This window comes from Diabrotica undecimpunctata, chromosome 2, assembly GCF_040954645.1.
Source record: "Diabrotica undecimpunctata isolate CICGRU chromosome 2, icDiaUnde3, whole genome shotgun sequence".
In the NCBI taxonomy this organism is placed as follows: Eukaryota; Metazoa; Arthropoda; class Insecta; order Coleoptera; family Chrysomelidae; genus Diabrotica; species Diabrotica undecimpunctata.
The window spans coordinates 27,805,662-27,815,636 of record NC_092804.1 but is presented as its reverse complement, the minus strand read 5'-3'; the positions used below and the strand labels follow the sequence as shown (position 1 = coordinate 27,815,636).

Here is a 9,975-nt window from a genome sequence, read left to right as displayed (position 1 = left end):
AAGGTATTAAAATTTTAAGAAAACCGATTTATTCGGTTTCAGACAAATCTGAATTATCCGACGAAATACTGACAGGTTGATAAGCTTCTAGGTCTGAATAAAACAAAAAAATAAACAAAAATCATGACATATTAACATGCAAAATCAAACTGGATGCTCGATTTGATGAATCGACATCAGGTACAGTTCGTTGGCTATTAGGCACAACGACCAATGGCAGATTTCTATAAACACGGCTCTAGCCTAACTAAAAGTGTGGAACAGACCAGTGTTAAAGTTTCTGGGAGCGAAAAGAGGGATGCTTCCAGCTCAACAAAGGCGGGTGGCCAACTAAGTAGCTTTAGCAAAATTCGCTATGGTTATCCACTAGGTAGACAACCTAAATAGCATCAAACAATAATAAAGTTGACTATGACAGTCAAGCAATGAATGAATTTCCAACAACTGGTTGAAAATTGAACTAACGCAAAAGAAGAAAGACAGGATGGCCAATAGTTCCATAAGAATATCCTCTGGGATTGATCACAGCGAAAAATTTCCAACAAGGAGACTCCCAAAAGGACAAAAGAAGAAAATAAATCCAAACCGTTAATACACAATCTTGGAGAAGAAGAAAGAAAAATGGGTATATGGCATACAAGCCACAATCGCTACACAAACAGTTCAGTCTAAGACTGATGTTTCCAAAAGAAACAAAAAAAGAATCGTAAGAGTCTTTCACGAAACAAAAACTTACGATAAGACTTAAAAGGAACGGAAGAATTATTACAATCTTCCAAAGAAATAGAAAAATATTACAGTCCATCGTCAATAATGAAAAAATCATGATGTTGGATGTAACACACCACAACAATAAAAAAAGGTTGAACAGTAAAACATTTTTGACACCTAATTGAATCCAATATGGTCGTCATACAAATCACAAAGAAATGTTTACCATTCTTTAGCAGAACTCCAATAGAGTCAAAATAATATAAACTTTTAATTCTCAGTGGGTCATTTAACGGTAGTACCAGAACTATTTCAATTGTTAAACAAACGTGGTCTTAACGTCGACATAAAGATTAAAGATAAATTCACAATAGGCGGCAGCGGGTTGTTTCACCTCTGTATATACAAAGAGTCACAATAGACAACAGCAAACTACTTCAACCTCACTTGTACCATATCGTGAACACAAGATAATAAATGAAAGCTTTTGAGCCTTAGCCAAAAGTCTCAAAGCAAAAAGATATATGTGGTCTAATAAACTATTAGAACACCGCAAAAATGTCAACGACAAAAAAAAGAAAGCTGCTGGATATACCAGTAGTCTGACATCACACAAATAACTCAAGATACAATAATACAGGTCACGTGCCTGTACGTCCTACAGGACATCTCGAGAAAAAAAAAGGTAAAACCACAAAATAAAAATAAGTTCCAGTACCAAAAACATACTTCTACTACATCTGACCACACAAAGACATAAAATTAACATAACAGAAGGAGAATAACAATATTTCCGCTCTATATTCTCAACAAAGACGCCTTAGGCAGAGAGAAACGAAGTCATATCATTACTTCCTTATACATGCAAAACAAAAGAACCATGGACTGTAAAATATAGAAAGCATTTTCCTTTTCAGGAAATAAAATTTTCTTTTCAAAGTACGAAAAAGTTAAACTATGAAAAAATAAATTTTTAAAATAAACGAAAAACAAATTAAAAAGAAAATTTAACAGATAACAGACGACTTAACATATTAAAAACATCCTAATATCAAAGAACTCAACTTCAAATCCTCGCAAAAAAATATTTCGCGTAATTATTCTGCACGAAACCAGATAACACATTTTAAAATTAGGTAGGTCGGGACAGCCTGTATATAGATATAATTCCCAACTGTTTGCCGTAAATAGAAACCATGAATCAAGGTTAAGAAATAAAATTCACTTAATTGATTTTTCAAATACCGAACGCTAAGAGCCATTTCGTTTATTTAAAATAAACACATTGAGGAATATAATTATTATGGTTCTATCAACAAATAAGACTGAACTGCAAAGAAAGCCATCGTTTAGATACGAATTAATTTATGGACATAAACAAAATTTCTCTAACATGGAATGTTTATTCTAGACGAGTCTGGAAAAACACCGCATTAAGAATACCGACAAAAAGAAATTAAGCAGTGAATGTTTACATCACATCATTCCAAATACGTTTTATTTTGATCTCAGAAAGTAGACGGAAATATTTCTACGTAATTTTACGAAGACTAAAAACGAATACATATAAATACTTTGCAAAAAATTCTAAAATAGTAGCAGTGTTGATTTAATGAAAAATTGGATAAAACAAATACACAATTTAACCAAAAAAATGGTTCAAAACATACAGACTTAATTAACCACATATACAGGGGGGTACAAAACAACTAATAATATTGAAAAAAACTCTGAAGATACAGGAATATTCAAAAGCCCCACACGCTGGGCGACATTTTGTAACGAAGGTACAAATGGAGCAAATCTAATACATGCCCCACGTCGGAGGGCGACATTTTTGTAACGCTTGCCGTGCTACAATAATATTACAAGGCCAGAATCGCTCGTTGTCGAAGAGAATAGGGCGGGGTTATAGAAACTATATCGTATTTTAAATTCAAGCACAATTAGATAATATGAAATTATTATTTATTATTGGACGCCACCCCTGGTTTATCCTTGAAGGGGAAGAGCAAAAAAAAATTAAGATTTATTGAAAGTTTACAAGAAAACTATTCTTTATTATTTCTTAGTAATGAACAAAAAGAAAACATTAAAAGTTACGTCATTCCAAAGGGATTCCAAAATATTATTTTATGTTAACATTATCATAAACAAAAAATCTTTGTATCGTATTAAATTAAGAATTGGTTATAAAGAAAATGAATGTATATATATATTAACCCCAAATTTCGAAATTTGTTTACATTGAAAATAATATAGTTATTTATCAACTAGGAACAATGAAGAAAATAAACCTTTAAATTAAATTAGAACACTTCACTATATTTTCATTTTTTTTTGAGTTCATAATCATTTCTGTTGTCTTGAAAGTAGGTATAATAAAAATTGGTACAACCTTAATCTGCTCTGTTTCTCTTCTTATTTAATCAGTCACCAAATAAACCATTGATTCAGCTACGTACTATATCAAATCACCATCATCCTAGATAAGAGGGGTTAGGGATTCCAAAAAAAGATACTGCTACTGGGCCATGATCTGGAATAACTCCATAGCAATACTATCTTGCGACGAGTATTAGAAATATAATATCAGCATTATAGCCTCTCCAATAAGGGTCTAAAAAAATAATATATCTATCTGAACTGAAATATGGACAAGAAAAGGATTTATTAACTCACCTCTGAATTGAGACCCACTTTGGAAACACGTCTTAACGGTTGGACGGTCTTAACAGAAAAGAGCGAAGCGCTATCATGGCGCCTGAATCTGGAAATTGGGCGTGAGTGACAAGTTGATGAATAGGCTCATCTACCGGAGATATTTGGGAATTACAGAAGAAACCTTGAGTCGGCTACAAGTAGGTACTTGACAGATAGATGGGGTTAGAAGTTTTATTTAAAAAAAAATAATCGAAATATATAATGAGTTTCTTTTAAATCTTTTGAAACGGTTACACAGTATACTATCGCGTCCACAGACATTACTTCATTTTTTACATACATTCTTATAGACGAAACTAACCTAAATATTATTGTTTCTCATTAAACATTTCAATTAAAGCACTTTTAACTCCGCCTGGAATGACTGTTGGGTGGATCGAGAAGCTTAACAGTCTTTCTTGCCAGTCCCAAGCCCGGATAAAGGAGGAGGATTAAGCGGAAGGCCAACAACCTGCCCTTATAAAAAACAGTGTTATGAAAACTGCAAGTTTGCCTCGGAATCGAACAGATACATATGGAAAACGTCAATCGCAATGAAAAAGGACTTTATATGTTGGAACATGGAATGTTCTAAGTTTGTACCGGACGAGAGCATCTATACATGCAATAAAACAATTAGAGAATAGGAATGGACATTACGCCAATACAAGAACTAAGGTGGCTAGATACGGGAAACATAAAAATAGACAAGGCGGTCATTTTCTACAGTGGAAACCAGACAGGAAAACACTAATGTGGCACAGGTTTCGTAGTACGAGAAGAATACTTGAACAGTATTATAAGTTTCATGCCCATTAGTGAAAGACTGTGTTACATTAGACTGAAAGGAAAATGGTACAATATCTCAATTATATCCGCACATGCTCATACAGAAGATAAAGACGAACATATTACAGATTACTTCTATGAACAACTCGAAAGAACGCTTGAAAAAATCCCCAAACAAGACATGCAGATAATCTGTGGAGACTTCAACGCAAAAATTGGCAAAGAACCTAACCTAAGACCAACAATAGGACAACACAGCCTCCACGATATCTCAAACAACAATGGACAAAGGCTCGTAGAGCTAGCATCGGCTAACAATATGCTTCTAAAGTCTACTATGTTCCAACATAAAAACATTCATAAACAGACTTGGGTCTCTAATGACCACTCCACGCGGAACCAAATTGACCACGTAATTATCGATACTAGACATGGAATGTGCTGGATGTAAGAAGCCTCAGGAGTGCAGATAGAGATACAGACCATCACCTAGTAAGAGCAAAAATCAGGTTGAGAATATCTTCAGAGAAACCTAAGGCCAACGAAACATTTGGACAGTGGAACATCGAGAAAATGCAAAATGAGGAAATCCGAGAAAATTACAAACAAGAAATTAAACAGCATCTAAATACAGTAGACCAGAGCAATGATGTCAAAAGGCTGTGACAACAAATGGAAAAATCAATTACGGAGTCAGCAGAACTAATAATAGGAAAAAGCAGGAAGAGAACAAGGATATGGTTTGGTAAAGAATGTCAAGAAAAACTACACGACAAACAGATAAAGCGAAACATTATGCTTCAACAAGGAACAGCAGAAAGTAAAGAAAACTATGCAACTTCACGCCGAGAAACAAGAAAATTAATCAGAGAGAAAAAAAAGAAGTACGAACAACAGAAATATGAAGAAATGGAAAGGAATAGCCAACAGTCAAATAGTCGAGCATTTTACAAATCAGTGCCAAATGAAAAGAAAGGCTTCAGAACTAGATGCGTGTCTGTACCGGTAGAGGACCCCGAAATAGATAAAATATTGCAAGCAATTAACAAATTGAAGAACGGAAAAGCTCCAGGCTCTGTCAATATACTGGCTGAATTCCTTAAGTACGGAGGAGAAACTCTACATAAACAAATACACAAACTAATAACACTTATATGGAAAGAAGAGAAAATACCAACAAAATGGCACGAAAGTGTAATAATCCCCATCCATAAAAACCAAGTGCTCTAATTATAGAGGCATCTCCCTACTTAATACGGCATATAAAATCTTAGCGAACATCCTAGTAGGCTGACATCGTTTGTAGAAAATTTCATGGGGGAATACCAAGCCGGCTTCAGAAAACATAGATCGACCATAGATCAGATCTTTACTCTAAGACAGCTGCTTGAAAAAGGATGGGAATTCAATAGAACTATCCATAATCTCTTTATAGATTTCCGGCAAGCGTACGACAGCATTAAAAGGGATCATATGTGGAATGCAATGGCAGAACTCTCAGTTCCAAAAAAACTTATCCAGCTTGTTAAGTTATGTGTGAATAGCTGTAGATCCAGAATACGGATAGGTAACAAACTCTCAGAATCTTTCGAAATAAGCAGTGGCCTGAAACAAGGAGATACGCTGTCACCTCTCCTCTTTAATATCATCCTGGAGAAAGTAGTAAGAGCAGCACAACTTAAAACAGAATTAGTGACAGTAAATGGACCAAAATTACTACTAGCATACGCAGATGACATTGACATTGTGGGAAACACAGTCACCAATGTGAAGGAGACTTTTAATAAATTGGAGGTAGAGGCAAAGAAAACTGGTTTAAGGGTAAACGAAGAGAAAACCAAATACATGTGCATCAACAGACAAAAGGGACGAGATATAATAGGGCAAAATGTTACAATAGACCCATATAACATTGAAAGAATGAAGAGTTTTAAATATCTCGGTGCAATAATTACTGCAGATAACGATATCGCGGAAGAGATTAAAGGAAGAATTCAGGCAGCAAACAGATGTATGTACAGCCTCCATAATACTATTAAATATAAAAGCCTAACACAAACATCAAAGATTAGAATATATAAAACGGTGATTAGACCGGTCTAAACTTAACAATCCACAAGACAATGCTGAATCTTTTAATATTACACTCCAAGCCACATTCCAAACCTCGAAAATCCAAATTTCAATCAACCATTTCTACCGGATTCCAATCAGAGAATCGATGAACTACTCCACATCCCCTACCCCTAAAGAAGGGACAACTATTACCATATAGTTGGTCCAGTAGACACTGATGCCATCACGAGCCTGTGTAGCAAAGGCAAAAACACAGTCCCTGGCCCAGATGGCATCCACAGTAGATACCTCAAAAAACTTCCAGATAGTATCTTTGATATAGAAATAGAAACCACAGAGAGAAAAAACTCAACTGGAGCACCTGTATTAAAAATACCCTAAACAGAGTAACAAAGAGAGCTAACTTCCTAAAAGCATTATGCCGTAAACTTGGGAATTCCAATCATTTTACTCTCCTACACACATATAAATCCTTTATCAGGCCTACAGTAAAGAACGAGACTCTTTTACTCCTCAATAAATAAAAGTCAATTAAAGCAACTCATGGCAACGGAAGTCTTTAGGGGAATTATGGGTAAAGATCGTGATTATCCGTTAGCATTCATCACCAAGTAGCCAACATACCTACAATCCAAAATCGGATCGAAACACTCAGTAAAAGGTGCATTTTGAGAATCATCGAAATCTCAAACATCAGAGTAATTAAAGCAAGATGCCATCGCTGAGGGCAATTACTCACCAGAATTCCCACAAAAACATTGCTTCTACCAACAAAATACACCGTAGTCCCACAAAACGTTAACATAACTTATGCTGTCCCCCCGTTCCAATCTGGAGATGTGCATATGGACAGTGGTAAAGAGAATTTCCGTTGTTGGATTATTAGGCAGTATCACATTGAGGATAAACAGTCGGAGCTTAGCCAAACAATTAGACTTACAGCGTATTTTTTTCAAAAGTCAGAACCTATCATTATCAATACTGAATTTAAAAAAAAAAACTTGTTTTATGTGTTATATGTAGATGTACCTCATCAAAAATAATTTTGTAACTTGTCTTTGATAACCACATTTTTTGTATTGAATGAACGTACATAAAACATACTTTAGGAAGTTAGTTACAAAATGTAATAGATTATTCCTTGCCATCCATAAACAAAAGATAATAACAGTCCATGAAAAATGAAACAACAAATCAATCAAATGATGACTATAAGATGACTATTGTCACATATTTAACTAATATTTGTACAGGGAGCATTTTTTTTAATTAATACTGAACGACAATTCAGTGAAACCAATCACTTTTGCTCTTACAAAAACTACACCAGTTAGAACATATGACATATGACATTACAAATAAAAATTTCAAATTTTGTTTTTAAGGATTAACACTCAATAATTGTAAACTCTGTTATACTTTTTAATGGTATATTAAAAAAAATATTTTAAAAAACAAATATTATAGTAGCATGCTTGTGTGAACACTGATTTAACATATATTATGATGTGGAAAGGCTTGAATATTGCTGACCTTAGGTTTTGTATCTTGATTTCGAGGACCCAGCAGCCCACAAAGTATTATTTCTCAGACGCTGACAAATCTGTGTAGAAATCTAAAACAAAAGATCAGTACATTAGTTACAGTTTCAAATAAAATTGCGACAAATTCAATAACAAATGCAAGTCGACCATCATTTGGAGAAGCTACAAAATAACCGTCGACATTAAATTCAATGCTCAGGACATTTCATCAGTTTTCCTTCGTGGAATATGTGTTGTCCCTTCAAAAAAGCTATAAAAGGTTTTGCTTTTGCAAGTCATATTACACTTGTTTTAAAAGTCTTTTGATTTTTATGGCACTAAATTCAAAATTAGATCTTGTCATGTACACCAAATGTACATGCACACCAAATTTTCGTAGATTACCAGCAAGCATATGATTCAATAAAAACAAGTAGACTATGGCTAGCATGGCTAGAAATGGGAATACCAAGAAAACTAGTGAAGCTAACTCAAATGTGCGTGACAGACTCGTATGCACACGTAAAGACAGGAAATAGAACATCGATGCCATTTAGTATAACATCAGGACTTATGCAATAAGTAAAATATCTTCAAAACTATTGTTGGCCTTTGCTGATGACCTAGATGCAGTCGCTCATTCTACAAGAGACGTGGGAGAGGTGATTTACCAACTAGAAGAGGAATCAGGTAGTCTGGGTCTTCGAATAAATGAAGAGAATACGAAATACATGCTAGTAAAAACAATCCAAGACCAAGAGTTAGGCAGAACATAACTATTAATGAACACAACTACGAAGTAGTAAAAAAATTTAAATATCTGAGGACGGTAGTCACAGATGACAACCACGTAGAAAAAGAGGTCTCAGCAAGGATAGCTGAAATAGAACATTATACTCCCTATCATCATTATCTGAAGACGGTAGTCACAGATGACAACCACGTAGAAAAAGAGGTCTCAGCAAGGATAGCAGAAATAGAACATTATACTCCCTATCATCATTATCTGAAGACGGTAGTCACAGATGACAACCACGTAGAAAAAGAGGTCTCAGCAAGGATAGCAGAAATAGACCATTATACTCCCTATCATCATTATTAAGATCCAAGCTGCTAAACAGAAAATCTAAACTAAGATTGACAAGTCAATTATCCGCCCAGTTGTTACAAATGGAAGTGAAACATGGACCTTACATCAGCGGGAAATAAAAGAGCAGCTAGAATAATATTTGAGGTTCTTAGAATAATATTTGGAACCCAAAGAGATGAATTGACAGGAGGGTGGAGATGGCGACGCAATGCTTAATTGGTGACTCTCTATGGTACTGAAAACATCGTCAGACATATATTTTTTTTTATTCACTCCATTGAGTACAACAATCTGTCCATTGGGCATTAAGCAGTTGGTATGGTAAAGAATGCAGACATGTAGAGAGTTACTCCAGTGAGTAACCTTTTTACAATTCTAAAATTAAAATTTTGTTAGTTTGAATACACTTATTATGTTCAGTTGGACAAGTCGGACGGTAATTGCCGTTTTAGTCTACGCACTTCAAAGACTTAAAACTATTAAAATCCTTTATAAAAGGTATATATTAAAAAACCCAATCGGGCTATGTCAAAACGACAAAACGTTTTTGGAATCCGTATTCCATCATCAGTGTCTAGGTGTACATGTTTAAAGCCACTAAATATCTGGGTAAAAGCCCGTTAAAAGTTATTAGTTTAAATTTTTGTAAACTATTTGTGTGTTTTTTTTTTAATTTTAATGTAAAATAAATTTAAACTAATAACTTTTAACGAGTTTTTACCCAGATATCTAGTGGCTCTAAACATGTACACCTAGACACTGATGATGGAATATGGATTCCGAAAATGTTTTGTCGTTTTAACATAGCCCGATTTGGTTTTTTAATATATACCTTTTATAAAGGATTCTAATAATTTTTTGTGATACATGGTGTACAGCCAGCTACAGGAACTTAGTTTCCTTGTGGATTTTACACTTCAAAGACGTTCCGCACATTTAGTTCTCGAGCAAACGTATTAGGATGCACTAGCACTCGTTCACAGTATTTAGCACTAAAATGTTGTATGGCTTCTTTCACGGATTCTAGGGGGATGTCGTGTTGAATCACCTCGTTGGATACATAGTATGGTGCATTGACTATGG

At 34.6% G+C, this 9,975-nt stretch overlaps 1 long non-coding RNA gene across 1 annotated transcript in view; it reads right to left on the bottom strand.

Moving 5' to 3' along the window:
* Positions 1–7,703: 7,703 nt before the first annotated feature.
* LOC140434367 (uncharacterized) overlaps positions 7,704–9,975 on the bottom strand; it is a 1,119,986-nt gene continuing 1,117,714 nt past the window's right edge. Inside the window, exon 8 of the long non-coding RNA XR_011950047.1 lies at positions 7,704–7,894. This is a non-coding gene — a long non-coding RNA (uncharacterized lncRNA). The remainder of the gene's footprint in view (positions 7,895–9,975) is intronic.